Here is a 25,816-nt window from a genome sequence, read left to right as displayed (position 1 = left end):
ACTCGTCTGAACAGGAACTTGAACCCTAAACCCTCAGATTAAATGTCTGATGCTCTACCGACCGAGCTATCCAGGCTCTGAGCACTGAAGTTGCCATATTGGAAACTGCTCGAAATATATAAAACATGACAATTTGCTGTGCAATTACAAAAAATGTGGAAAAATATGTGTTACTGCAATCATGAACTGAAAAACTTGGCTTGTAGGGTCTCTTGATGAAATATATTTTAGTTTCCTCTGTGTTTAAGATGTAAATCCTTAGATTCGTTAAGTATCACCTTACTTCAATAATCACATTCAATTATTTTTGTCAAAGAGGTTTGATTTATTACTTGTCTAATTTAATCACTGTATGCCTATCAAAGAAGGATGGATTTGAGTTCCTGATGAAATAAAGTCTTTAGAACTGACATGTAGCGATACTACTTTGTGATGATTATATTACTTGATGCCAATAATGTGTGCCTATTGAAGAGTGATAAAGTCCATTCTTAATATTCTACAAAATCTTTCCAATCTATTCACCTTCCCATTGAATAATGAACATAATCAGCATCAACAATTAAAAGATGGCTGCCTGCAGGAATGGATAATTCTAGAAAGAGAAAAGAAGACTCTATCTTGGGGGCACTCTTTGAAATATAAATAGGGCCAGATATACCCTTAGGTATCATTAAAATATAACCTTTAATTGTATCTTTAAAATTAATAGGAATTTGAAAAGGAAAAATATATAAACACACACACACAGGTTTATTCATATACACCTTGGGATCACTTGTCTATCACAAGGAGTTTAAAGAACACTGATTGCTCACTATGGAGCTTATTGGTTCAGAGAACACTGATTGCTCACCGAGGAGCTTGTTTTAATTATTTTTATTCTGATTTTTTTATAACCAATTATGATCTCTCACTGTTTAAACAACCATATCATGAATAGGTATTGATTTACCGAACGTCAGCTCCTATATTCTCAAACACATGTATAATTATAAAAATTCAAAATTTGCCCAAATGGTATATACACAGTGTTGAGAGATGCAGAATGCCCATCATATTTATATGGTATCTTATGCGCTCATTAGTAGCCCGACATAAATAGTTGGTATAGAGAGAAAAAAGGAAAGAGTAAAAAAGATGATCAGTATGCCATGGTACATTGCTTCTACTGTCTCACCGTCATGAGCTCAAGGTTTTTGTTAGCTCAGCGGCCGGTGGATGAGAGGGCAGCGACCTTGAAATTTCTGACCAGAAAGAGGATAAGTGGCCGTACTGCTTTCCCTGTTAGAGCGGATGGAATGTCTCGATATCCTAGGACATTGCAGGACACTGCACCGCAATCCAGGGATGAGTGTTAACCGAAATTGAGTACAATTCCTGCCTGTTTAATTTTCAGGTAATTGCAGGGAGATGATAGGGAGTGGTTCAATGTTAAACCAGTGCCGTGCACATTCTCACATAGAAATGCATTTATCAAAAAAGCCGTACTCCACACAGGCTATTAGCAAAGTACTTTCCCAAATTTATTTTCAGGTATACTTTATCGGTATACTAATATTGTTAGGCTCACTTAACATAATTCATTATTTTCTCTAACATTTGACCATAGGTCACTGAACAATATGTGTTGGGCTAAAAAGTAGCAGCAAACCCAGCTAGAATGAAAAGTTTTAATGACCGCAAACCCAGTCCAGCCGCTGAGATCTCTTTTCGTCATGTACTCTGGTCACTAGGACCGGTGCAGCGGACGGCAAATATGAAAACAGCAGCGCTTCGGGTATTACTGGCCGGAAAAAAGATTAGTAGCTGTGCTGCTTTCCACGTTAGAGCGGTTGCAGCGCCTTGATATCATAGGACAGAGCAAGGACGCTGCACCACAATCCGTGGATGAGAGCTAGCTGAAAATAGGAAGATTACCGTTCTAAAGGCAGCAGGACTTCTGGACGGAGCAGCGTATGTTGGTTGTAGGACCAGTGATTCTAACTTTCACAAGGCGACATTGCCATGCTGATTCCAGCCGTGCCAAAACGCGTTTTCACCCGTAGGCTTGCTCACTTCACTGCACTATCTGGCATCAAAAAGAGTGCCCCCAAGATAGAGTCTTCTTTTCTCTTTCTAGAATATTTGGTTTTCTGACTCTGGGGAGCAACACCAACCCTGTATTATGGTGAATCTACCTGAGTAATCATAGGTATTTGGTTTTCTTTAAAGAATTAACCCCCCTCGTGTGTTCATTTTGTGTGTAACTGTGTCATCCAGGCACAAACAAAGGGGTATCTTGTTGCGGATCATCACAAATGTTTCTTCCTTAGGAATGGATAATTTTAAACTTTGCAAAATTGTCCATTTCACAAACAAAAACAACATTGTTTAATAGACACTCGCCTGGACAGGGACTTGAACCCTGGACCCTCAGATTAAAAGTCTGATGCTCTACCGACTGAGCTATCCAGGCTCTGAGCACTGAAGTTGCCATATTGGAAACAGCTCGAAATATATAAAACATGACAATTTGCTGTGCAATTACAAAAAATGTGGAAAAATATATGTGTTACTGCAATCATGAACTGAAAAACTTGGCTTGTAGGGTCTCTTGATGAAATATATTTTAGTTTCTTCTGTGTTTAAGTTGTAAATCCTTAGATGCTTTAAGTATCACCTCACTTCAATAATCACATTCAATTATTTTTGTCAAAGAGGTTTGATTTATTACTTGTCTAATTTAATCACTGTGTGCCTATCAAAGAAGGATGGATTTGAGTTCCTGATGAAATAAAGTCTTTAGAACTGACATGTAGCGATACTACTTTTGGATGATTATATTACTAGATGCCAATAATGTGTGCCTATTGAAGAGTGATAAAGTCCATTCTTAATATTCTACAGAATCTTTCCAATCTATACACCTTCCCATTGAATAATGAACATAATCAGCATCAACAAATAAAATATGGCTGCCTGCAGGAATGGATAATTTTAAACTCTGCAAAATTGTCCATTTCACAAACAAAAACACCATTGTTTAAAAGACACTCGCCTGAACAGGGACTTGAACGCTGGACCCTCAGATTAAAAGTCTGATGCTCTACCGACTGAGCTATCCAGGCTCTGAGCACTGAAGTTGTCGTATTGGAAACTCCTCGAAATATATAAAACATGACAATTTGCTGTGCAATTACAAAAAATGTGGAAAAATATATGTGTTACTGCAATCAGGAACTGAAAGACTTGGCTTGTAGGGTATCTTGATGAAATATATTTTAGTTTCCTCTGTGTTTAAGATGTAAATCCTTAGATTCGTTAAGTATCACCTTACTTCAATAATCACATTCAATTATTTTTGTCAAAGAGGTTTGATTTATTACTTGTCTAATTTAATCACTGTGTGCCTATCAAAGAAAAATGGATTTGAGTTCCTGATGAAATAAAGTCTTTAGAACTGACATGTAGCGACACTACTTTGTGATGATTATATTACTAGATGCCAATAATGTGTGCCTATTCAAGAGTGATAAAGTCCATTCTTAATATTCTAAAGAATCTCTCCAATCTATACACCTTCCCATTGAATAATGAACGTAATCAGCATCAACAATTAAAAGATGGCTGCCTGCAGGAATGGATGATTTTAAACTCTGCAAAATTGTCCATTTCACAAACAAAAACACCATTGTTTAAAAGACACTCGCAAGAACAGGGACTTGAACCCTGGACCCTCAGATTAAAAGTCTGATGCTCTACCGACTGAGCTATCCAGGCTCTGAGCACTGAAGTTGCCATATTGGAAACTGCTCGAAATATATAAAACATGACAATTTGCTGTGCAATTACAAAAAATGTGGAAAAATATATGTGTTACTGCAATCATGAACTGAAAGACTTGGCTTGTAGGGTATCTTGATGAAATATATTTTAGTTTCCTCTGTGTTTAAGATGTAAATCCTTAGATGCTTTAAGTATCACCTCACTTCAATAATCACATTCAATTATTTTTGTCAAAGAGGTTTGATTTATTACTTGTCTAATTTAATCACTGTGTGCCTATCAAAGAAGGATGGATTTGAGTTCCTGATGAAATAAAGTCTTTAGAACTGACATGTAGCGACACTACTTTGTGATGATTATATTACTAGATGCCAATAATGTGTGCCTATTGAAGAGTGATAAATTCCATTCTTAATATTCTACAGAATCTTTCCAATCTATACACCTTCCCATTGAATAATGAACATAATCAGCATCAACAATTAAAAGATGGCTGCCTGCAGGAATGGATAATTTTAAACTCTGCAAAATTGTCCATTTCACAAACAAAAACACCATTGTTTAAAAGACACTCGCCTGAACAGGGACTTGAACGCTGGACCCTCAGATTAAAAGTCTGATGCTCTACCGACTGAGCTATCCAGGTTCTGAGCACTGAAGTTGTCATATTGGAAACTGCTCGAAATATATAAAACATGACAATTTGCTGTGCAATTACAAAAAATGTGGAAAAATATATGTGTTACTGCAATCAGGAACTGAAAGACTTGGCTTGTAGGGTATCTTGATGAAATATATTTTAGTTTCTTCTGTGTTTAAGATGTAAATCCTTAGATGCTTTAAGTATCACCTCACTTCAATAATCACATTCAATTATTTTTGTCAAAGAGGTTTGATTTATTACTTGTCTAATTTAATCACTGTGTGCCTATCAAAGAAGGATGGATTTGAGTTCCTGATTAAATAAAGTCTTTAGAACTGACATGTAGCGATACTGCTTTTGGATGATTATATTACTAGATGCCAATAATGTGTGCCTATTGAAGAGTGATAAAGTCCATTCTTAATATTCTACAGAATCTTTCCAATCTATACACCTTCCCATTGAATAATGAACATAATCAGCATCAACAAATAAAAGATGGCTGCCTGCAGGAATGGATAATTTTAAACTCTGCAAAATTGTCCATTTCACAAACAAAAACAACATTGTTTAAAAGACACTCGCCTGAACAGGGACTTGAACCCTGGACCCTCAGATTAAAAGTCTGATGCTCTACCGACTGAGCTATCCAGGCTCTGAGCACTGACGTTGCCATATTGGAAACTGCTCGAAATATATAAAACATGACAATTTGCTGTGCAATTACAAAAAATGAGGAAAAATATATGTGTTACAGCTATCATGAACTGAAAGACTTGGCTTGTAGGGTCTCTTGATGAAATATATTTTAGTTTAATCTGTGTTTAAGATGTAAATCCTTAGATTCGTTAAGTATCACCTTACTTCAATAATCACATTCAATTATTTTTGTCAAAGAGGTTTGATTTATTACTTGTCTAATTTAATCACTGTGTGCCTATCAAAGAAGGATGGATTTGAGTTCCTGATGAAATAAAGTCTTTAGAACTGACATGTAGCGATACTACTTTGTGATGAATATATTACTAGATGCCAATAATGTGTGCCTATTGAAGAGTGATAAAGTCCATTCTTAATATTCTACAGAATCTTTCCAATCTATACACCTTCCCATTGAATAATGAACATAATCAGCATCAACAATTAAAAGATGGCTGCCTGCAGGAATGGATGATTTTAAACTCTGCAAAATTGTCCATTTCACAAACAATAACACCACACTCGCCTGAACAGGGACTTGAACCCTGGACCCTCAGATTAAAAGTCTGATGCTCTACCGACTGAGCTATCCAGTATCTGAGTGCTGAAGTTGTCATAATGGAAACTGCTCGAAATATATAAAACATGACAATTTGCTGTGCAATTACAAAAAATGTGGAAAAATATATGTGTTACTGCAATCATGAACTGAAAGACTTGGCTTGTAGGGTATCTTGATGAAATATATTTTAGTTTCCTCTGTGTTTAAGTTGTAAATCCTTAGATGATTTAAGTATCACCTCACTTCAATAATCACATTCAATTATTTTTGTCAAAGAGGTTTGATTTATCACTTGTCTAATTTAATCACTGTGTGCCTATTAAAGAAGGATGGATTTGAGTTCCTGATGAAACAAAGTCTTTAGAACTGACATGTAGTGATACTACTTTGTGATGACTATATTACTAGATGCCAATAATGTGTGCCTATTGAAGAGTAATAAAGTCCATTCTTAATATTCTAAAGAATCTCTCCAATCTATTCACCTTCCCATTGAATAATGAACATAATCAGCATCAACAATTAAAAGATGGCTGCCTGCAGGAATGGATAATTTTAAACTTTGCAAAATTGTCCATTTCACAAACAAAAACAACTTTGTTTAATAGACACTCGCCTGAACAGGGACTTGAACCCTGGACCCTCAGATTAAAAGTCTGATGCTCTACCAACTGAGCTATCCAGGCTCTGAGCACTGAAGTTGCCATATTGGAAACTGCTCGAAATATATAAAACATGACAATTTGCTGTGCAATTACAAAAAATGTGGAAAAATATATGTGTTACTGCAATCATGAACTGAAAGACTTGGCTTGTAGGGTCTCTTGATGAAATATATTTTAGTTTCCTCTGTGTTTAACTTGTAAATACTTAGATGCTTTAAGTATCACCTCACTTCAATAATCACATTCAATTATTTTTGTCAAAGAGGTTTGATTTATTACTTGTCTAATTTAATCACTGTGTGCCTATCAAAGAAGGATGGATTTGAGTTCCTGATGAAACAAAGTCTTTAGAACTGACATGTAGTGATACTACTTTGTGATGATTATATTACTAGATGCCAATAATGTGTGCCTATTGAAGAGTGATAATGTCCATTCTTAATATTCTACAGAATCTTTCCAATCTATTCACCTTCCCATTGAATAATGAACATAATCAGCATCAACAATTAAAAGATGGCTGCCTTCAGGAATGGATAATTTTAAACTCTGCAAAATTGTCCATTTCACAAACAAAAACACCATTGTTTAAAAGACACTCGCCTGAACAGGGACTTGAACGCTGGACCCTCAGATTAAAAGTCTGATGCTCTACCGACTGAGCTATCCAGGCTCTGAGCACTGAAGTTGTCGTATTGGAAACTGCTCGAAATATATAAAACATGACAATTTGCTGTGCAATTACAAAAAATGTGGAAAAATATATGTGTTACTGCAATCAGGAACTGAAAGACTTGGCTTGTAGGGTATCTTGATGAAATATATTTTAGTTTCCTCTGTGTTTAAGATGTAAATCCTTAGATTCGTTAAGTATCACCTTACTTCAATAATCACATTCAATTATTTTTGTCAAAGAGGTTTGATTTATTACTTGTCTAATTTAATCACTGTGTGCCTATCAAAGAAAAATGGATTTCAGTTCCTGATGAAATAAAGTCTTTAGAACTGACATGTAGCGATACTACTTTGTGATGATTATATTACTAGATGCCAATAATGTGTGCCTATTCAAGAGTGATAAAGTCCATTCTTAATATTCTAAAGAATCTCTCCAATCTATACACCTTCCCATTGAATAATGAACGTAATCAGCATCAACAATTAAAAGATGGCTGCCTGCAGGAATGGATGATTTTAAACTCTGCAAAATTGTCCATTTCACAAACAAAAACACCATTGTTTAAAAGACACTCGCAGGAACAGGGACTTGAACCCTGGACCCTCAGATTAAAAGTCTGATGCTCTACCGACTGAGCTATCCAGGCTCTGAGCACTGAAGTTGCCATATTGGAAACTGCTCGAAATATATAAAACATGACAATTTGCTGTGCAATTACAAAAAATGTGGAAAAATATATGTGTTACTGCAATCATGAACTGAAAGACTTGGCTTGTAGGGTATCTTGATGAAATATATTTTAGTTTCCTCTGTGTTTAAGATGTAAATCCTTAGATGCTTTAAGTATCACCTCACTTCAATAATCACATTCAATTATTTTTGTCAAAGAGGTTTGATTTATTACTTGTCTAATTTAATCACTGTGTGCCTATCAAAGAAGGATGGATTTGAGTTCCTGATTAAATAAAGTCTTTAGAACTGACATGTAGCGATACTACTTTTGGATGATTATATTACTAGATGCCAATAATGTGTGCCTATTGAAGAGTGATAAAGTCCATTCTTAATATTCTACAGAATCTTTCCAATCTATACACCTTCCCATTGAATAATGAACATAATCAGCATCAACAAATAAAAGATGGCTGCCTGCAGGAATGGATAATTTTAAACTCTGCAAAATTGTCCATTTCACAAACAAAAACACCATTGTTTAAAAGACACTCGCCTGAACAGGGACTTGAACGCTGGACCCTCAGATTAAAAGTCTGATGCTCTACCGACTGAGCTATCCAGGTTCTGAGCACTGAAGTTGTCATATTGGAAACTGCTCGAAATATATAAAACATGACAATTTGCTGTGCAATTACAAAAAATGTGGAAAAATATATGTGTTACTGCAATCAGGAACTGAAAGACTTGGCTTGTAGGGTATCTTGATGAAATATATTTTAGTTTCTTCTGTGTTTAAGATGTAAATCCTTAGATGCTTTAAGTATCACCTCACTTCAATAATCACATTCAATTATTTTTGTCAAAGAGGTTTGATTTATTACTTGTCTAATTTAATCACTGTGTGCCTATCAAAGAAGGATGGATTTGAGTTCCTGATTAAATAAAGTCTTTAGAACTGACATGTAGCGATACTACTTTTGGATGATTATATTACTAGATGCCAATAATGTGTGCCTATTGAAGAGTGATAAAGTCCATTCTTAATATTCTACAGAATCTTTCCAATCTATACACCTTCCCATTGAATAATGAACATAATCAGCATCAACAAATAAAAGATGGCTGCCTGCAGGAATGGATAATTTTAAACTCTGCAAAATTGTCCATTTCACAAACAAAAACAACATTGTTTAAAAGACACTCGCCTGAACAGGGACTTGAACCCTGGACCCTCAGATTAAAAGTCTGATGCTTTACCGACTGAGCTATCCAGGCTCTGAGCACTGACGTTGCCATATTGGAAACTGCTCGAAATATATAAAACATGACAATTTGCTGTGCAATTACAAAAAATGAGGAAAAATATATGTGTTACAGCTATCATGAACTGAAAGACTTGGCTTGTAGGGTCTCTTGATGAAATATATTTTAGTTTAATCTGTGTTTAAGATGTAAATCCTTAGATTCGTTAAGTATCACCTTACTTCAATAATCACATTCAATTATTTTTGTCAAAGAGGTTTGATTTATTACTTGTCTAATTTAATCACTGTGTGCCTATCAAAGAAGGATGGATTTGAGTTCCTGATGAAATAAAGTCTTTAGAACTGACATGTAGCGATACTACTTTGTGATGAATATATTACTAGATGCCAATAATGTGTGCCTATTGAAGAGTGATAAAGTCCATTCTTAATATTCTACAGAATCTTTCCAATCTATACACCTTCCCATTGAATAATGAATATAATCAGCATCAACAATTAAAAGATGGCTGCCTGCAGGAATGGATGATTTTAAACTCTGCAAAATTGTCCATTTCACAAACAATAACACCACACTCGCCTGAACAGGGACTTGAACCCTGGACCCTCAGATTAAAAGTCTGATGCTCTACCGACTGAGCTATCCAGTATCTGAGTGCTGAAGTTGTCATAATGGAAACTGCTCGAAATATATAAAACATGACAATTTGCTGTGCAATTACAAAAAATGTGGAAAAATATATGTGTTACTGCAATCGTGAACTGAAAGACTTGGCTTGTAGGGTATCTTGATGAAATATATTTTAGTTTCCTCTGTGTTTAAGTTGTAAATCCTTAGATGATTTAAGTATCACCTCACTTCAATAATCACATTCAATTATTTTTGTCAAAGAGGTTTGATTTATCACTTGTCTAATTTAATCACTGTGTGCCTATTAAAGAAGGATGGATTTGAGTTCCTGATGAAACAAAGTCTTTAGAACTGACATGTAGTGATACTACTTTGTGATGACTATATTACTAGATGCCAATAATGTGTGCCTATTGAAGAGTAATAAAGTCCATTCTTAATATTCTAAAGAATCTCTCCAATCTATACACCTTACCATTGAATAATGAACATAATCAGCATCAACAATTAAAAGATGGCTGCCTGCTGGAATGGATGATTTTAAACTCTGCAAAATTGTCCATTTCACAAACAAAAACAACATTGTTTAATAGACACTCGCCTGAACAGGGACTTGAACCCTGGACCCTCAGATTAAAAGTCTGATGCTCTACCAACTGAGCTATCCAGGCTCTGAGCACTGAAGTTGCCATATTGGAAACTGCTCGAAATATATAAAACATGACAATTTGCTGTGCAATTACAAAAAATGTGGAAAAATATATGTGTTACTGCAATCATGAACTGAAAGACTTGGCTTGTAGGGTCTCTTGATGAAATATATTTTAGTTTCCTCTGTGTTTAACTTTTAAATCCTTAGATGCTTTAAGTATCACCTCACTTCAATAATCACATTCAATTATTTTTGTCAAAGAGGTTTGATTTATTACTTGTCTAATTTAATCACTGTGTGCCTATCAAAGAAGGATGGATTTGAGTTCCTGATGAAACAAAGTCTTTAGAACTGACATGTAGTGATACTACTTTGTGATGATTATATTACTAGATGCCAATAATGTGTGCCTATTGAAGAGTGATAATGTCCATTCTTAATATTCTACAGAATCTTTCCAATCTATTCACCTTCCCATTGAATAATGAACATAATCAGCATCAACAATTAAAAGATGGCTGCCTTCAGGAATGGATAATTTAAAACTCTGCAAAATTGTCCATTTCACAAACAAAAACAACATTGTTTAATAGACACTCGCCTGAACAGGGACTTGAACCCTGGACCCACAGATTAAAAGTCTGATGTTCTACCAACTGAGCTATCCAGGCTCTGAGCACTGAAGTTGCCATATTGGAAACTGCTCGAAATATATAAAACATGACAATTTGCTGTGCAATTACAAAAAATGTGGAAAAATATATGTGTTACTGCAATCATGAACTGAAAGACTTGGCTTGTAGGGTCTCTTGATGAAATATATTTTAGTTTCCTCTGTGTTTAACTTGTAAATCCTTAGATGCTTTAAGTATCACCTCACTTCAATAATCACATTCAATTATTTTTGTCAAAGAGGTTTGATTTATTACTTGTCTAATTTAATCACTGTGTGCCTATCAAAGAAGGATGGATTTGAGTTCCTGATGAAACAAAGTCTTTAGAACTGACATGTAGTGATACTACTTTGTGATGATTATATTACTAGATGCCAATAATGTGTGCCTATTGAAGAGTGATAATGTCCATTCTTAATATTCTACAGAATCTTTCCAATCTATTCACCTTCCCATTGAATAATGAACATAATCAGCATCAACAATTAAAAGATGGCTGCCTTCAGGAATGGATAATTTTAAACTCTGCAAAATTGTCCATTTCACAAACAAAAACACCATTGTTTAAAAATTACTCGCCTGAACAGGGACTTGAACCCTGGACCCTCAGATTAAAAGTCTGATGTTCTACCGACTGAGCTATCCAGGCTCTGAGCACTGAAGTTGTCATATTGGAAACTGCTCGAAATATATAAAACATGACAATTTGCTGTGCAATTACAAAAAATGTGGAAAAATATATGTGTTACTGCAATCAGGAACTGAAAGACTTGGCTTGTAGGGTATCTTGATGAAATATATTTTAGTTTCCTCTGTGTTTAAGATGTAAATCCTTAGATTCGTTAAGTATCACCTTACTTCAATAATCACATTCAATTATTTTTGTCAAAGAGGTTTGATTTATTACTTGTCTAATTTAATCACTGTGTGCCTATCAAAGAAGGATGGAGTTGAGTTCCTGATGAAATAAAGTCTTTAGAACTGACATGTAGCGATACTACTTTGTGATGATTATATTACTAGATGCCAATAATGTGTGCCTATTGAAGAGTGATAAAGTCCATTCTTAATATTCTACAGAATCTTTCCAATCTATTCACCTTCCCATTGAATAATGAACATAATCAGCATCAACAATTAAAAGATGGCTGCCTGCAGGAATGGATAATTTTAAACTCTGCAAAATTGTCCATTTCACAAACAAAAACACCATTGTTTAAAAGACACTCGCCTGAACAGGGACTTGAACGCTGGACCCTCAGATTAAAAGTCTGATGCTCTACCGACTGAGCTATCCAGGCTCTGAGCACTGAAGTTGTCATATTGGAAACTGCTCGAAATATATAAAACATGACAATTTGCTGTGCAATTACAAAAAATGTGGAAAAATATATGTGTTACTGCAATCAGGAACTGAAAGACTTGGCTTGTAGGGTATCTTGATGAAATATATTTTAGTTTCCTCTGTGTTTAAGATGTAAATCCTTAGATTCGTTAAGTATCACCTCACTTCAATAATCACATTCAATTATTTTTGTCAAATAGGTTTGATTTATTACTTGTCTAATTTAATCACTGTGTGCCTATCAAAGAAGGATGGAGTTGAGTTCCTGATGAAATAAAGTCTTTAGAACTGACATGTAGCGATACTACTTTGTGATGATTATATTACTAGATGCCAATAATGTGTGCCTATTGAAGAGTGATAAAGTCCATTCTTAATATTCTACAGAATCTTTCCAATCTATTCACCTTCCCATTGAATAATGAACATAATCAGCATCAACAATTAAAAGATGGCTGCCTGCAGGAATGGATAATTCTAGAAAGAGAAAAGAAGACTCTATCTTGGGGGCACTCTTTGAAATATAAATAGGGCCAGATATACCCTTAGGTATCATTAAAATATAACCTTTAATTGTATCTTTAAAATTAATAGGAATTTGAAAAGGAAAAATATATAAACACACACACACAGGTTTATTCATATACACCTTGGGATCACTTGTCTATCACAAGGAGTTTAAAGAACACTGATTGCTCACTATGGAGCTTATTGGTTCAGAGAACACTGATTGCTCACCGAGGAGCTTGTTTTAATTATTTTTATTCTGATTTTTTTATAACCAATTATGATCTCTCACTGTTTAAACAACCATATCATGAATAGGTATTGATTTACCGAACGTCAGCTCCTATATTCTCAAACACATGTATAATTATAAAAATTCAAAATTTGCCCAAATGGTATATACACAGTGTTGAGAGATGCAGAATGCCCATCATATTTATATGGTATCTTATGCGCTCATTAGTAGCCCGACATAAATAGTTGGTATAGAGAGAAAAAAGGAAAGAGTAAAAAAGATGATCAGTATGCCATGGTACATTGCTTCTACTGTCTCACCGTCATGAGCTCAAGGTTTTTGTTAGCTCAGCGGCCGGTGGATGAGAGGGCAGCGACCTTGAAATTTCTGACCAGAAAGAGGATAAGTGGCCGTACTGCTTTCCCTGTTAGAGCGGATGGAATGTCTCGATATCCTAGGACATTGCAGGACACTGCACCGCAATCCAGGGATGAGTGTTAACCGAAATTGAGTACAATTCCTGCCTGTTTAATTTTCAGGTAATTGCAGGGAGATGATAGGGAGTGGTTCAATGTTAAACCAGTGCCGTGCACATTCTCACATAGAAATGCATTTATCAAAAAAGCCGTACTCCACACAGGCTATTAGCAAAGTACTTTCCCAAATTTATTTTCAGGTATACTTTATCGGTATACTAATATTGTTAGGCTCACTTAACATAATTCATTATTTTCTCTAACATTTGACCATAGGTCACTGAACAATATGTGTTGGGCTAAAAAGTAGCAGCAAACCCAGCTAGAATGAAAAGTTTTAATGACCGCAAACCCAGTCCAGCCGCTGAGATCTCTTTTCGTCATGTACTCTGGTCACTAGGACCGGTGCAGCGGACGGCAAATATGAAAACAGCAGCGCTTCGGGTATTACTGGCCGGAAAAAAGATTAGTAGCTGTGCTGCTTTCCACGTTAGAGCGGTTGCAGCGCCTTGATATCATAGGACAGAGCAAGGACGCTGCACCACAATCCGTGGATGAGAGCTAGCTGAAAATAGGAAGATTACCGTTCTAAAGGCAGCAGGACTTCTGGACGGAGCAGCGTATGTTGGTTGTAGGACCAGTGATTCTAACTTTCACAAGGCGACATTGCCATGCTGATTCCAGCCGTGCCAAAACGCGTTTTCACCCGTAGGCTTGCTCACTTCACTGCACTATCTGGCATCAAAAAGAGTGCCCCCAAGATAGAGTCTTCTTTTCTCTTTCTAGAATATTTGGTTTTCTGACTCTGGGGAGCAACACCAACCCTGTATTATGGTGAATCTACCTGAGTAATCATAGGTATTTGGTTTTCTTTAAAGAATTAACCCCCCTCGTGTGTTCATTTTGTGTGTAACTGTGTCATCCAGGCACAAACAAAGGGGTATCTTGTTGCGGATCATCACAAATGTTTCTTCCTTAGGAATGGATAATTTTAAACTTTGCAAAATTGTCCATTTCACAAACAAAAACAACATTGTTTAATAGACACTCGCCTGGACAGGGACTTGAACCCTGGACCCTCAGATTAAAAGTCTGATGCTCTACCGACTGAGCTATCCAGGCTCTGAGCACTGAAGTTGCCATATTGGAAACAGCTCGAAATATATAAAACATGACAATTTGCTGTGCAATTACAAAAAATGTGGAAAAATATATGTGTTACTGCAATCATGAACTGAAAAACTTGGCTTGTAGGGTCTCTTGATGAAATATATTTTAGTTTCTTCTGTGTTTAAGTTGTAAATCCTTAGATGCTTTAAGTATCACCTCACTTCAATAATCACATTCAATTATTTTTGTCAAAGAGGTTTGATTTATTACTTGTCTAATTTAATCACTGTGTGCCTATCAAAGAAGGATGGATTTGAGTTCCTGATGAAATAAAGTCTTTAGAACTGACATGTAGCGATACTACTTTTGGATGATTATATTACTAGATGCCAATAATGTGTGCCTATTGAAGAGTGATAAAGTCCATTCTTAATATTCTACAGAATCTTTCCAATCTATACACCTTCCCATTGAATAATGAACATAATCAGCATCAACAAATAAAATATGGCTGCCTGCAGGAATGGATAATTTTAAACTCTGCAAAATTGTCCATTTCACAAACAAAAACACCATTGTTTAAAAGACACTCGCCTGAACAGGGACTTGAACGCTGGACCCTCAGATTAAAAGTCTGATGCTCTACCGACTGAGCTATCCAGGCTCTGAGCACTGAAGTTGTCGTATTGGAAACTCCTCGAAATATATAAAACATGACAATTTGCTGTGCAATTACAAAAAATGTGGAAAAATATATGTGTTACTGCAATCAGGAACTGAAAGACTTGGCTTGTAGGGTATCTTGATGAAATATATTTTAGTTTCCTCTGTGTTTAAGATGTAAATCCTTAGATTCGTTAAGTATCACCTTACTTCAATAATCACATTCAATTATTTTTGTCAAAGAGGTTTGATTTATTACTTGTCTAATTTAATCACTGTGTGCCTATCAAAGAAAAATGGATTTGAGTTCCTGATGAAATAAAGTCTTTAGAACTGACATGTAGCGACACTACTTTGTGATGATTATATTACTAGATGCCAATAATGTGTGCCTATTCAAGAGTGATAAAGTCCATTCTTAATATTCTAAAGAATCTCTCCAATCTATACACCTTCCCATTGAATAATGAACGTAATCAGCATCAACAATTAAAAGATGGCTGCCTGCAGGAATGGATGATTTTAAACTCTGCAAAATTGTCCATTTCACAAACAAAAACACCATTGTTTAAAAGACACTCGCAAGAACAGGGACTTGAACCCTGGACCCTCAGATTAAAAGTCTGATGCTCTACCGACTGAGCTATCCAGGCTCTGAGCACTGAAGTTGCCATATTGGAAACTGCTCGAAATATATAAAACATGACAATTTGCTGTGCAATTACAAAAAATGTGGAAAAATATATGTGTTACTGCAATCATGAACTGAAAGACTTGGCTTGTAGGGTATCTTGATGAAATATATTTTAGTTTCCTCTGTGTTTAAGATGTAAATCCTTAGATGCTTTAAGTATCACCTCACTTCAATAATCACATTCAATTATTTTTGTCAAAGAGGTTTGATTTATTACTTGTCTAATTTAATCACTGTGTGCCTATCAAAGAAGGATGGATTTGAGTTCCTGATGAAATAAAGTCTTTAGAACTGACATGTAGCGACACTACTTTGTGATGATTATATTACTAGATGCCAATAATGTGTGCCTATTGAAGAGTGATAAATTCCATTCTTAATATTCTACAGAATCTTTCCAATCTATACACCTTCCCATTGAATAATGAACATAATCAGCATCAACAATTAAAAGATGGCTGCCTGCAGGAATGGATAATTTTAAACTCTGCAAAATTGTCCATTTCACAAACAAAAACACCATTGTTTAAAAGACACTCGCCTGAACAGGGACTTGAACGCTGGACCCTCAGATTAAAAGTCTGATGCTCTACCGACTGAGCTATCCAGGTTCTGAGCACTGAAGTTGTCATATTGGAAACTGCTCGAAATATATAAAACATGACAATTTGCTGTGCAATTACAAAAAATGTGGAAAAATATATGTGTTACTGCAATCAGGAACTGAAAGACTTGGCTTGTAGGGTATCTTGATGAAATATATTTTAGTTTCTTCTGTGTTTAAGATGTAAATCCTTAGATGCTTTAAGTATCACCTCACTTCAATAATCACATTCAATTATTTTTGTCAAAGAGGTTTGATTTATTACTTGTCTAATTTAATCACTGTGTGCCTATCAAAGAAGGATGGATTTGAGTTCCTGATTAAATAAAGTCTTTAGAACTGACATGTAGCGATACTGCTTTTGGATGATTATATTACTAGATGCCAATAATGTGTGCCTATTGAAGAGTGATAAAGTCCATTCTTAATATTCTACAGAATCTTTCCAATCTATACACCTTCCCATTGAATAATGAACATAATCAGCATCAACAAATAAAAGATGGCTGCCTGCAGGAATGGATAATTTTAAACTCTGCAAAATTGTCCATTTCACAAACAAAAACAACATTGTTTAAAAGACACTCGCCTGAACAGGGACTTGAACCCTGGACCCTCAGATTAAAAGTCTGATGCTCTACCGACTGAGCTATCCAGGCTCTGAGCACTGACGTTGCCATATTGGAAACTGCTCGAAATATATAAAACATGACAATTTGCTGTGCAATTACAAAAAATGAGGAAAAATATATGTGTTACAGCTATCATGAACTGAAAGACTTGGCTTGTAGGGTCTCTTGATGAAATATATTTTAGTTTAATCTGTGTTTAAGATGTAAATCCTTAGATTCGTTAAGTATCACCTTACTTCAATAATCACATTCAATTATTTTTGTCAAAGAGGTTTGATTTATTACTTGTCTAATTTAATCACTGTGTGCCTATCAAAGAAGGATGGATTTGAGTTCCTGATGAAATAAAGTCTTTAGAACTGACATGTAGCGATACTACTTTGTGATGAATATATTACTAGATGCCAATAATGTGTGCCTATTGAAGAGTGATAAAGTCCATTCTTAATATTCTACAGAATCTTTCCAATCTATACACCTTCCCATTGAATAATGAACATAATCAGCATCAACAATTAAAAGATGGCTGCCTGCAGGAATGGATGATTTTAAACTCTGCAAAATTGTCCATTTCACAAACAATAACACCACACTCGCCTGAACAGGGACTTGAACCCTGGACCCTCAGATTAAAAGTCTGATGCTCTACCGACTGAGCTATCCAGTATCTGAGTGCTGAAGTTGTCATAATGGAAACTGCTCGAAATATATAAAACATGACAATTTGCTGTGCAATTACAAAAAATGTGGAAAAATATATGTGTTACTGCAATCATGAACTGAAAGACTTGGCTTGTAGGGTATCTTGATGAAATATATTTTAGTTTCCTCTGTGTTTAAGTTGTAAATCCTTAGATGATTTAAGTATCACCTCACTTCAATAATCACATTCAATTATTTTTGTCAAAGAGGTTTGATTTATCACTTGTCTAATTTAATCACTGTGTGCCTATTAAAGAAGGATGGATTTGAGTTCCTGATGAAACAAAGTCTTTAGAACTGACATGTAGTGATACTACTTTGTGATGACTATATTACTAGATGCCAATAATGTGTGCCTATTGAAGAGTAATAAAGTCCATTCTTAATATTCTAAAGAATCTCTCCAATCTATTCACCTTCCCATTGAATAATGAACATAATCAGCATCAACAATTAAAAGATGGCTGCCTGCAGGAATGGATAATTTTAAACTTTGCAAAATTGTCCATTTCACAAACAAAAACAACTTTGTTTAATAGACACTCGCCTGAACAGGGACTTGAACCCTGGACCCTCAGATTAAAAGTCTGATGCTCTACCAACTGAGCTATCCAGGCTCTGAGCACTAAAGTTGCCATATTGGAAACTGCTCGAAATATATAAAACATGACAATTTGCTGTGCAATTACAAAAAATGTGGAAAAATATATGTGTTACTGCAATCATGAACTGAAAGACTTGGCTTGTAGGGTCTCTTGATGAAATATATTTTAGTTTCCTCTGTGTTTAACTTGTAAATACTTAGATGCTTTAAGTATCACCTCACTTCAATAATCACATTCAATTATTTTTGTCAAAGAGGTTTGATTTATTACTTGTCTAATTTAATCACTGTGTGCCTATCAAAGAAGGATGGATTTGAGTTCCTGATGAAACAAAGTCTTTAGAACTGACATGTAGTGATACTACTTTGTGATGATTATATTACTAGATGCCAATAATGTGTGCCTATTGAAGAGTGATAATGTCCATTCTTAATATTCTACAGAATCTTTCCAATCTATTCACCTTCCCATTGAATAATGAACATAATCAGCATCAACAATTAAAAGATGGCTGCCTTCAGGAATGGATAATTTTAAACTCTGCAAAATTGTCCATTTCACAAACAAAAACACCATTGTTTAAAAGACACTCGCCTGAACAGGGACTTGAACGCTGGACCCTCAGATTAAAAGTCTGATGCTCTACCGACTGAGCTATCCAGGCTCTGAGCACTGAAGTTGTCGTATTGGAAACTGCTCGAAATATATAAAACATGACAATTTGCTGTGCAATTACAAAAAATGTGGAAAAATATATGTGTTACTGCAATCAGGAACTGAAAGACTTGGCTTGTAGGGTATCTTGATGAAATATATTTTAGTTTCCTCTGTGTTTAAGATGTAAATCCTTAGATTCGTTAAGTATCACCTTACTTCAATAATCACATTCAATTATTTTTGTCAAAGAGGTTTGATTTATTACTTGTCTAATTTAATCACTGTGTGCCTATCAAAGAAAAATGGATTTCAGTTCCTGATGAAATAAAGTCTTTAGAACTGACATGTAGCGATACTACTTTGTGATGATTATATTACTAGATGCCAATAATGTGTGCCTATTCAAGAGTGATAAAGTCCATTCTTAATATTCTAAAGAATCTCTCCAATCTATACACCTTCCCATTGAATAATGAACGTAATCAGCATCAACAATTAAAAGATGGCTGCCTGCAGGAATGGATGATTTTAAACTCTGCAAAATTGTCCATTTCACAAACAAAAACACCATTGTTTAAAAGACACTCGCAGGAACAGGGACTTGAACCCTGGACCCTCAGATTAAAAGTCTGATGCTCTACCGACTGAGCTATCCAGGCTCTGAGCACTGAAGTTGCCATATTGGAAACTGCTCGAAATATATAAAACATGACAATTTGCTGTGCAATTACAAAAAATGTGGAAAAATATATGTGTTACTGCAATCATGAACTGAAAGACTTGGCTTGTAGGGTATCTTGATGAAATATATTTTAGTTTCCTCTGTGTTTAAGATGTAAATCCTTAGATGCTTTAAGTATCACCTCACTTCAATAATCACATTCAATTATTTTTGTCAAAGAGGTTTGATTTATTACTTGTCTAATTTAATCACTGTGTGCCTATCAAAGAAGGATGGATTTGAGTTCCTGATTAAATAAAGTCTTTAGAACTGACATGTAGCGATACTACTTTTGGATGATTATATTACTAGATGCCAATAATGTGTGCCTATTGAAGAGTGATAAAGTCCATTCTTAATATTCTACAGAATCTTTCCAATCTATACACCTTCCCATTGAATAATGAACATAATCAGCATCAACAAATAAAAGATGGCTGCCTGCAGGAATGGATAATTTTAAACTCTGCAAAATTGTCCATTTCACAAACAAAAACACCATTGTTTAAAAGACACTCGCCTGAACAGGGACTTGAACGCTGGACCCTCAGATTAAAAGTCTGATGCTCTACCGACTGAGCTATCCAGGTTCTGAGCACTGAAGTTGTCATATTGGAAACTGCTCGAAATATATAAAACATGACAATTTGCTGTGCAATTACAAAAAATGTGGAAAAATATATGTGTTACTGCAATCAGGAACTGAAAGACTTGGCTTGTAGGGTATCTTGATGAAATATATTTTAGTTTCTTCTGTGTTTAAGATGTAAATCCTTAGATGCTTTAAGTATCACCTCACTTCAATAATCACATTCAATTATTTTTGTCAAAGAGGTTTGATTTATTACTTGTCTAATTTAATCACTGTGTGCCTATCAAAGAAGGATGGATTTGAGTTCCTGATTAAATAAAGTCTTTAGAACTGACATGTAGCGATACTACTTTGTGATGAATATATTACTAGATGCCAATAATGTGTGCCTATTGAAGAGTGATAAAGTCCATTCTTAATATTCTACAGAATCTTTCCAATCTATACACCTTCCCATTGAATAATGAACATAATCAGCATCAACAAATAAAAGATGGCTGCCTGCAGGAATGGATAATTTTAAACTCTGCAAAATTGTCCATTTCACAAACAAAAACAACATTGTTTAAAAGACACTCGCCTGAACAGGGACTTGAACCCTGGACCCTCAGATTAAAAGTCTGATGCTTTACCGACTGAGCTATCCAGGCTCTGAGCACTGACGTTGCCATATTGGAAACTGCTCGAAATATATAAAACATGACAATTTGCTGTGCAATTACAAAAAATGAGGAAAAATATATGTGTTACAGCTATCATGAACTGAAAGACTTGGCTTGTAGGGTCTCTTGATGAAATATATTTTAGTTTAATCTGTGTTTAAGATGTAAATCCTTAGATTCGTTAAGTATCACCTTACTTCAATAATCACATTCAATTATTTTTGTCAAAGAGGTTTGATTTATTACTTGTCTAATTTAATCACTGTGTGCCTATCAAAGAAGGATGGATTTGAGTTCCTGATGAAATAAAGTCTTTAGAACTGACATGTAGCGATACTACTTTGTGATGAATATATTACTAGATGCCAATAATGTGTGCCTATTGAAGAGTGATAAAGTCCATTCTTAATATTCTACAGAATCTTTCCAATCTATACACCTTCCCATTGAATAATGAATATAATCAGCATCAACAATTAAAAGATGGCTGCCTGCAGGAATGGATGATTTTAAACTCTGCAAAATTGTCCATTTCACAAACAATAACACCACACTCGCCTGAACAGGGACTTGAACCCTGGACCCTCAGATTAAAAGTCTGATGCTCTACCGACTGAGCTATCCAGTATCTGAGTGCTGAAGTTGTCATAATGGAAACTGCTCGAAATATATAAAACATGACAATTTGCTGTGCAATTACAAAAAATGTGGAAAAATATATGTGTTACTGCAATCGTGAACTGAAAGACTTGGCTTGTAGGGTATCTTGATGAAATATATTTTAGTTTCCTCTGTGTTTAAGTTGTAAATCCTTAGATGATTTAAGTATCACCTCACTTCAATAATCACATTCAATTATTTTTGTCAAAGAGGTTTGATTTATCACTTGTCTAATTTAATCACTGTGTGCCTATTAAAGAAGGATGGATTTGAGTTCCTGATGAAACAAAGTCTTTAGAACTGACATGTAGTGATACTACTTTGTGATGACTATATTACTAGATGCCAATAATGTGTGCCTATTGAAGAGTAATAAAGTCCATTCTTAATATTCTAAAGAATCTCTCCAATCTATACACCTTACCATTGAATAATGAACATAATCAGCATCAACAATTAAAAGATGGCTGCCTGCTGGAATGGATGATTTTAAACTCTGCAAAATTGTCCATTTCACAAACAAAAACAACATTGTTTAATAGACACTCGCCTGAACAGGGACTTGAACCCTGGACCCTCAGATTAAAAGTCTGATGCTCTACCAACTGAGCTATCCAGGCTCTGAGCACTGAAGTTGCCATATTGGAAACTGCTCGAAATATATAAAACATGACAATTTGCTGTGCAATTACAAAAAATGTGGAAAAATATATGTGTTACTGCAATCATGAACTGAAAGACTTGGCTTGTAGGGTCTCTTGATGAAATATATTTTAGTTTCCTCTGTGTTTAACTTTTAAATCCTTAGATGCTTTAAGTATCACCTCACTTCAATAATCACATTCAATTATTTTTGTCAAAGAGGTTTGATTTATTACTTGTCTAATTTAATCACTGTGTGCCTATCAAAGAAGGATGGATTTGAGTTCCTGATGAAACAAAGTCTTTAGAACTGACATGTAGTGATACTACTTTGTGATGATTATATTACTAGATGCCAATAATGTGTGCCTATTGAAGAGTGATAATGTCCATTCTTAATATTCTACAGAATCTTTCCAATCTATTCACCTTCCCATTGAATAATGAACATAATCAGCATCAACAATTAAAAGATGGCTGCCTTCAGGAATGGATAATTTAAAACTCTGCAAAATTGTCCATTTCACAAACAAAAACAACATTGTTTAATAGACACTCGCCTGAACAGGGACTTGAACCCTGGACCCACAGATTAAAAGTCTGATGTTCTACCAACTGAGCTATCCAGGCTCTGAGCACTGAAGTTGCCATATTGGAAACTGCTCGAAATATATAAAACATGACAATTTGCTGTGCAATTACAAAAAATGTGGAAAAATATATGTGTTACTGCAATCATGAACTGAAAGACTTGGCTTGTAGGGTCTCTTGATGAAATATATTTTAGTTTCCTCTGTGTTTAACTTGTAAATCCTTAGATGCTTTAAGTATCACCTCACTTCAATAATCACATTCAATTATTTTTGTCAAAGAGGTTTGATTTATTACTTGTCTAATTTAATCACTGTGTGCCTATCAAAGAAGGATGGATTTGAGTTCCTGATGAAACAAAGTCTTTAGAACTGACATGTAGTGATACTACTTTGTGATGATTATATTACTAGATGCCAATAATGTGTGCCTATTGAAGAGTGATAATGTCCATTCTTAATATTCTACAGAATATTTCCAATCTATTCACCTTCCCATTGAATAATGAACATAATCAGCATCAACAATTAAAAGATGGCTGCCTTCAGGAATGGATAATTTTAAACTCTGCAAAATTGTCCATTTCACAAACAAAAACACCATTGTTTAAAAATCACTCGCCTGAACAGGGACTTGAACCCTGGACCCTCAGATTAAAAGTCTGATGTTCTACCGACTGAGCTATCCAGGCTCTGAGCACTGAAGTTGTCATATTGGAAACTGCTCGAAATATATAAAACATGACAATTTGCTGTGCAATTACAAAAAATGTGGAAAAATATATGTGTTACTGCAATCAGGAACTGAAAGACTTGGCTTGTAGGGTATCTTGATGAAATATATTTTAGTTTCCTCTGTGTTTAAGATGTAAATCCTTAGATTCGTTAAGTATCACCTTACTTCAATAATCACATTCAATTATTTTTGTCAAAGAGGTTTGATTTATTACTTGTCTAATTTAATCACTGTGTGCCTATCAAAGAAGGATGGAGTTGAGTTCCTGATGAAATAAAGTCTTTAGAACTGACATGTAGCGATACTACTTTGTGATGATTATATTACTAGATGCCAATAATGTGTGCCTATTGAAGAGTGATAAAGTCCATTCTTAATATTCTACAGAATCTTTCCAATCTATTCACCTTCCCATTGAATAATGAACATAATCAGCATCAACAATTAAAAGATGGCTGCCTGCAGGAATGGATAATTTTAAACTCTGCAAAATTGTCCATTTCACAAACAAAAACACCATTGTTTAAAAGACACTCGCCTGAACAGGGACTTGAACGCTGGACCCTCAGATTAAAAGTCTGATGCTCTACCGACTGAGCTATCCAGGCTCTGAGCACTGAAGTTGTCATATTGGAAACTGCTCGAAATATATAAAACATGACAATTTGCTGTGCAATTACAAAAAATGTGGAAAAATATATGTGTTACTGCAATCAGGAACTGAAAGACTTGGCTTGTAGGGTATCTTGATGAAATATATTTTAGTTTCCTCTGTGTTTAAGATGTAAATCCTTAGATTCGTTAAGTATCACCTCACTTCAATAATCACATTCAATTATTTTTGTCAAATAGGTTTGATTTATTACTTGTCTAATTTAATCACTGTGTGCCTATCAAAGAAGGATGGAGTTGAGTTCCTGATGAAATAAAGTCTTTAGAACTGACATGTAGCGATACTACTTTGTGATGATTATATTACTAGATGCCAATAATGTGTGCCTATTGAAGAGTGATAAAGTCCATTCTTAATATTCTACAGAATCTTTCCAATCTATTCACCTTCCCATTGAATAATGAACATAATCAGCATCAACAATTAAAAGATGGCTGCCTGCAGGAATGGATAATTCTAGAAAGAGAAAAGAAGACTCTATCTTGGGGGCACTCTTTGAAATATAAATAGGGCCAGATATACCCTTAGGTATCATTAAAATATAACCTTTAATTGTATCTTTAAAATTAATAGGAATTTGAAAAGGAAAAATATATAAACACACACACACAGGTTTATTCATATACACCTTGGGATCACTTGTCTATCACAAGGAGTTTAAAGAACACTGATTGCTCACTATGGAGCTTATTGGTTCAGAGAACACTGATTGCTCACCGAGGAGCTTGTTTTAATTATTTTTATTCTGATTTTTTTATAACCAATTATGATCTCTCACTGTTTAAACAACCATATCATGAATAGGTATTGATTTACCGAACGTCAGCTCCTATATTCTCAAACACATGTATAATTATAAAAATTCAAAATTTGCCCAAATGGTATATACACAGTGTTGAGAGATGCAGAATGCCCATCATATTTATATGGTATCTTATGCGCTCATTAGTAGCCCGACATAAATAGTTGGTATAGAGAGAAAAAAGGAAAGAGTAAAAAAGATGATCAGTATGCCATGGTACATTGCTTCTACTGTCTCACCGTCATGAGCTCAAGGTTTTTGTTAGCTCAGCGGCCGGTGGATGAGAGGGCAGCGACCTTGAAATTTCTGACCAGAAAGAGGATAAGTGGCCGTACTGCTTTCCCTGTTAGAGCGGATGGAATGTCTCGATATCCTAGGACATTGCAGGACACTGCACCGCAATCCAGGGATGAGTGTTAACCGAAATTGAGTACAATTCCTGCCTGTTTAATTTTCAGGTAATTGCAGGGAGATGATAGGGAGTGGTTCAATGTTAAACCAGTGCCGTGCACATTCTCACATAGAAATGCATTTATCAAAAAAGCCGTACTCCACACAGGCTATTAGCAAAGTACTTTCCCAAATTTATTTTCAG

General features: G+C 35.0%; 24 non-coding genes across 24 annotated transcripts; all 24 read right to left on the bottom strand.

Moving 5' to 3' along the window:
- Positions 1 to 2,385: 2,385 nt before the first annotated feature.
- TRNAK-UUU (transfer RNA lysine (anticodon UUU)) lies at positions 2,386 to 2,458 on the bottom strand. Its single transcript has one exon. It is a non-coding gene; the product is annotated as a tRNA-Lys (tRNA).
- Positions 2,459 to 3,037: 579 nt separating this feature from the next.
- TRNAK-UUU (transfer RNA lysine (anticodon UUU)) lies at positions 3,038 to 3,110 on the bottom strand. The gene has a single exon. It is a non-coding gene; the product is annotated as a tRNA-Lys (tRNA).
- Positions 3,111 to 4,993: 1,883 nt separating this feature from the next.
- Positions 4,994 to 5,066, bottom strand: TRNAK-UUU (transfer RNA lysine (anticodon UUU)). The gene has a single exon. It is a non-coding gene; the product is annotated as a tRNA-Lys (tRNA).
- A 565-nt stretch (positions 5,067 to 5,631) lies between these two features.
- Positions 5,632 to 5,706, bottom strand: TRNAK-UUU (transfer RNA lysine (anticodon UUU)). The gene has a single exon. It is a non-coding gene; the product is annotated as a tRNA-Lys (tRNA).
- Positions 5,707 to 6,285: 579 nt separating this feature from the next.
- TRNAK-UUU (transfer RNA lysine (anticodon UUU)) lies at positions 6,286 to 6,358 on the bottom strand. Its single transcript has one exon. It is a non-coding gene; the product is annotated as a tRNA-Lys (tRNA).
- A 579-nt stretch (positions 6,359 to 6,937) lies between these two features.
- Positions 6,938 to 7,010, bottom strand: TRNAK-UUU (transfer RNA lysine (anticodon UUU)). Its single transcript has one exon. It is a non-coding gene; the product is annotated as a tRNA-Lys (tRNA).
- Positions 7,011 to 8,893: 1,883 nt separating this feature from the next.
- On the bottom strand, positions 8,894 to 8,966 carry TRNAK-UUU (transfer RNA lysine (anticodon UUU)). Its single transcript has one exon. It is a non-coding gene; the product is annotated as a tRNA-Lys (tRNA).
- A 565-nt stretch (positions 8,967 to 9,531) lies between these two features.
- On the bottom strand, positions 9,532 to 9,606 carry TRNAK-UUU (transfer RNA lysine (anticodon UUU)). The gene has a single exon. It is a non-coding gene; the product is annotated as a tRNA-Lys (tRNA).
- Positions 9,607 to 10,185: 579 nt separating this feature from the next.
- TRNAK-UUU (transfer RNA lysine (anticodon UUU)) lies at positions 10,186 to 10,258 on the bottom strand. The gene has a single exon. It is a non-coding gene; the product is annotated as a tRNA-Lys (tRNA).
- A 579-nt stretch (positions 10,259 to 10,837) lies between these two features.
- On the bottom strand, positions 10,838 to 10,910 carry TRNAK-UUU (transfer RNA lysine (anticodon UUU)). Its single transcript has one exon. It is a non-coding gene; the product is annotated as a tRNA-Lys (tRNA).
- Positions 10,911 to 11,489: 579 nt separating this feature from the next.
- TRNAK-UUU (transfer RNA lysine (anticodon UUU)) lies at positions 11,490 to 11,562 on the bottom strand. Its single transcript has one exon. It is a non-coding gene; the product is annotated as a tRNA-Lys (tRNA).
- Positions 11,563 to 12,141: 579 nt separating this feature from the next.
- On the bottom strand, positions 12,142 to 12,214 carry TRNAK-UUU (transfer RNA lysine (anticodon UUU)). Its single transcript has one exon. It is a non-coding gene; the product is annotated as a tRNA-Lys (tRNA).
- Positions 12,215 to 14,525: 2,311 nt separating this feature from the next.
- TRNAK-UUU (transfer RNA lysine (anticodon UUU)) lies at positions 14,526 to 14,598 on the bottom strand. The gene has a single exon. It is a non-coding gene; the product is annotated as a tRNA-Lys (tRNA).
- Positions 14,599 to 15,177: 579 nt separating this feature from the next.
- On the bottom strand, positions 15,178 to 15,250 carry TRNAK-UUU (transfer RNA lysine (anticodon UUU)). Its single transcript has one exon. It is a non-coding gene; the product is annotated as a tRNA-Lys (tRNA).
- A 1,883-nt stretch (positions 15,251 to 17,133) lies between these two features.
- TRNAK-UUU (transfer RNA lysine (anticodon UUU)) lies at positions 17,134 to 17,206 on the bottom strand. The gene has a single exon. It is a non-coding gene; the product is annotated as a tRNA-Lys (tRNA).
- Positions 17,207 to 17,771: 565 nt separating this feature from the next.
- TRNAK-UUU (transfer RNA lysine (anticodon UUU)) lies at positions 17,772 to 17,846 on the bottom strand. The gene has a single exon. It is a non-coding gene; the product is annotated as a tRNA-Lys (tRNA).
- Positions 17,847 to 18,425: 579 nt separating this feature from the next.
- Positions 18,426 to 18,498, bottom strand: TRNAK-UUU (transfer RNA lysine (anticodon UUU)). Its single transcript has one exon. It is a non-coding gene; the product is annotated as a tRNA-Lys (tRNA).
- Positions 18,499 to 19,077: 579 nt separating this feature from the next.
- On the bottom strand, positions 19,078 to 19,150 carry TRNAK-UUU (transfer RNA lysine (anticodon UUU)). The gene has a single exon. It is a non-coding gene; the product is annotated as a tRNA-Lys (tRNA).
- Positions 19,151 to 21,033: 1,883 nt separating this feature from the next.
- TRNAK-UUU (transfer RNA lysine (anticodon UUU)) lies at positions 21,034 to 21,106 on the bottom strand. Its single transcript has one exon. It is a non-coding gene; the product is annotated as a tRNA-Lys (tRNA).
- Positions 21,107 to 21,671: 565 nt separating this feature from the next.
- On the bottom strand, positions 21,672 to 21,746 carry TRNAK-UUU (transfer RNA lysine (anticodon UUU)). Its single transcript has one exon. It is a non-coding gene; the product is annotated as a tRNA-Lys (tRNA).
- A 579-nt stretch (positions 21,747 to 22,325) lies between these two features.
- Positions 22,326 to 22,398, bottom strand: TRNAK-UUU (transfer RNA lysine (anticodon UUU)). Its single transcript has one exon. It is a non-coding gene; the product is annotated as a tRNA-Lys (tRNA).
- A 579-nt stretch (positions 22,399 to 22,977) lies between these two features.
- On the bottom strand, positions 22,978 to 23,050 carry TRNAK-UUU (transfer RNA lysine (anticodon UUU)). The gene has a single exon. It is a non-coding gene; the product is annotated as a tRNA-Lys (tRNA).
- A 579-nt stretch (positions 23,051 to 23,629) lies between these two features.
- On the bottom strand, positions 23,630 to 23,702 carry TRNAK-UUU (transfer RNA lysine (anticodon UUU)). The gene has a single exon. It is a non-coding gene; the product is annotated as a tRNA-Lys (tRNA).
- A 579-nt stretch (positions 23,703 to 24,281) lies between these two features.
- Positions 24,282 to 24,354, bottom strand: TRNAK-UUU (transfer RNA lysine (anticodon UUU)). Its single transcript has one exon. It is a non-coding gene; the product is annotated as a tRNA-Lys (tRNA).
- Between the last annotated feature and the right edge of the window lie 1,462 nt (positions 24,355 to 25,816).

Source organism: Pseudophryne corroboree, chromosome 1 (assembly GCF_028390025.1).
Source record: "Pseudophryne corroboree isolate aPseCor3 chromosome 1, aPseCor3.hap2, whole genome shotgun sequence".
Lineage (NCBI taxonomy): Eukaryota > Metazoa > Chordata > Amphibia > Anura > Myobatrachidae > Pseudophryne > Pseudophryne corroboree.
This window is presented reverse-complemented; position numbering and strand designations above follow the sequence as displayed.